The 2,749-nt window shown below is 38.1% G+C and overlaps 1 pseudogene; it reads left to right on the forward strand.

Annotated features, from left to right (window-relative positions):
- The first annotated feature begins 919 nt into the window (after window positions 1–919).
- LOC145018912 (18S ribosomal RNA) lies at window positions 920–1,942 on the forward strand (annotated as a pseudogene).
- The last annotated feature ends 807 nt before the right edge of the window (window positions 1,943–2,749 follow it).

Raw genomic sequence — 2,749 nt, forward strand, 5'->3', positions numbered from 1 at the left:
TTAGGACATTTATTGCTAAGGAACCACCCCCTTAGCAGTAGTGTCCATCCTGATGATGATCCTTAGGCTAGGTCCCTTATGATAGGTGTTTAGGGACGTAAAGTGAGGATAACGGGAACGGGTAATCGGGTTATTGTTGATTGATGAAATTAATAAACTTATTTATTGTGGGTTGAAAACCCTATGTGCTCACCAGGCTCCTAAGACTGACTCACTCAGTTTCTTGTATTACAGGTAGTGGCGCATGAGCATAGATGTGATGTTTTGGATGAGGGATTACGGATATAGGCCTGTAGATATGAAATAATGTAGTAAGGCTTATATTGTATTGTTTATACTTATGTACTGTATCGAACATGACATCCTGGGTCTTTTAATGAAATAACGGGTAGGCACCGACTTGATTGTACACACGAGATGGAGTTATGTTTTCGAGGATCTTGGATTTTATTCAAAAAATTAAGAACATGTGTTTTAATAATTTGACATTTTGGATATTTTGTGATATATGTTGATGTGACTTATATGAATTTAAAATGAAAAAAATATATATGAAATTTTACGGTGTTACATTCAAACCCTAACATTACAATAATACGTGTCAAAATCTCTACTAGTGGATCATCCAACGAACTACAATATAATGTATTCGACAATCTACTTACAAAATACACATTGCATAAGTTGATATCAATTTTTAAGAAAAAACAAGCGAAAATGTGAAATATGATGTAAAATAGGCTAAGAAAAAAACACCTACTTTCGTGCACTGATCATGGACTAAGTATCGCTTTCATTAATGTTGGGAGCTATGATATCAATAGCGCGCTATAGCATTTTGCGGTGTTACTGAACCGCTACTTTGAAATAGCATTTACGAATAGCGGTGACGCTATTAGCGGTGCTATTGACCGCTATTTACCTCGAACCTCATCAGCGCTATAGCGACGCTACACCCGCTTTTAGAATTTTGTACATATTGGGCTATTTTGACAAAGAAAAAATGATTGTGTATTATTTTAATATTAAATCTTTTTTTAACTAATCTACTACACTTTTTATCTTAATAATTCCAAATAATAAATATAATTAATTACAAACAACAAAGCAACGAAAGTTGGGGGCTCGAAGACGATCAGATACTGTCCTAGTCTCAACCATAAACGATGCCGACCAGGGATCAGCGGATGTTGCTTTTAGGACTCCGCTAGCACCTTATGAGAAATCAAAGTTTTTGGGTTCCGGGGGGAGTATGGTCGCAAGGCTGAAACTTAAAGGAATTGACGAAAGGGCACCACCAGGAGTGGAGCCTGCGGCTTAATTTGACTCAACACGGGGAAACTTACCAGGTCCAGACATAGTAAGGATTGACAGACTGAGAGCTCTTTCTTGATTCTATGGGTGGTGGTGCATGGTCGTTCTTAGTTGGTGGAGCGATTTGTCTGGTTAATTCCGTTAATGAACGAGACCTCAGCCTGCTAACTAGCTATGTGGAGGTATCCCTCCACGGCCAGCTTCTTAGAGGGACTATGGCCTTTTAGGCCACGGAAGTTTGAGGCAATAACAGGTCTGTGATGCCCTTAGATGTTCTGGGCCGCACGCGCGCTACACTGATGTATTTAACGAGTATATAGCCTTGGCCGACAGGCCCGGGAAATCTTTGAAATTTCATCGTGATGGGGATAGTTCATTGCAATTGTTGGTCTTCAACGAGGAATTCCTATTAAGCGCGATTCATCAGCTCGTGTTGACTACGTCCCTGCCCTTTGTACACACCGCCCGTCGCTCCTACCGATTGAATGGTCCGGTGAAGTGTTAGGATCGCGGCGACGTGGGTGGTTCGCCGCCGGCGACGTCGTGAGAATTCCACTGAACCTTATCATTTAGAGGAAGGAGAAGTCGTAACAAGGTTTCCGTAGGTGAACCTGCGGAAGGATCATTGTCGAACCCTGCAAGGCAGAACGACCCGTGAACATGTAACCACAACGGGGTGACTGTGATATGGGCCTCGGTCCTTAAAAACCACGATCATGTTCCCTTTCTCTTCTATTTCAGTACTTAAAAACCACGAACGACTTGAGATGCGATGACATTTTGACATTTTTTAGTTTCCATGTTACTATATTAGAATATTGTTTTTTATGATTTTTTATGATATTAATTCTATATAGTATTAATAATCTAATATATAAATTTTGTATAAATATATAATATAAATTATACATAACATTAAAAAACCGTTATACCACCACGATAACCACGATTTCAAATAGCGGCATGTGACTGCTATTGAAATTTCTACCACGATACCTGCTTTGGTCGGGGGAAATTGACGTTGAGAGTGATTCTCTATCGAAGATTTTGTAGTTTTCTTTGATAGTCAAAAGTTTGATCTTCGAGAAGATTGTAGACGTTCGTTAGGGATTGAAGAATTTAAACAACATGATGGTGTCCAGCGTCGGAAACATCATGGCGCCTAAAAGACGTAGACTAAAAAAAAACCAAATTTCCCTTGAAATAATTCCAAATATGTGATTACTAATGGTAGTTTTGTCAAAACATATTATTCAAACTACTTTTAGTAAACAACTAATGCAATTATATATGTCGTATCAAGAACCCCTTAATTATGTCAGAATGACCTAATTGCCCTTTTAAATACAATCATTAATGTTGGATTACAAATGGTTTTTTTTGTCAAAATAAATCAACTCAAACTATATTTGTATTTATATTTATCTTTATCAAT

This window comes from Lactuca saligna, chromosome 9 (assembly GCF_052625555.1).
Source record: "Lactuca saligna cultivar CGN05327 chromosome 9, ASM5262555v1, whole genome shotgun sequence".
NCBI classification, from domain to species: domain Eukaryota; kingdom Viridiplantae; phylum Streptophyta; class Magnoliopsida; order Asterales; family Asteraceae; genus Lactuca; species Lactuca saligna.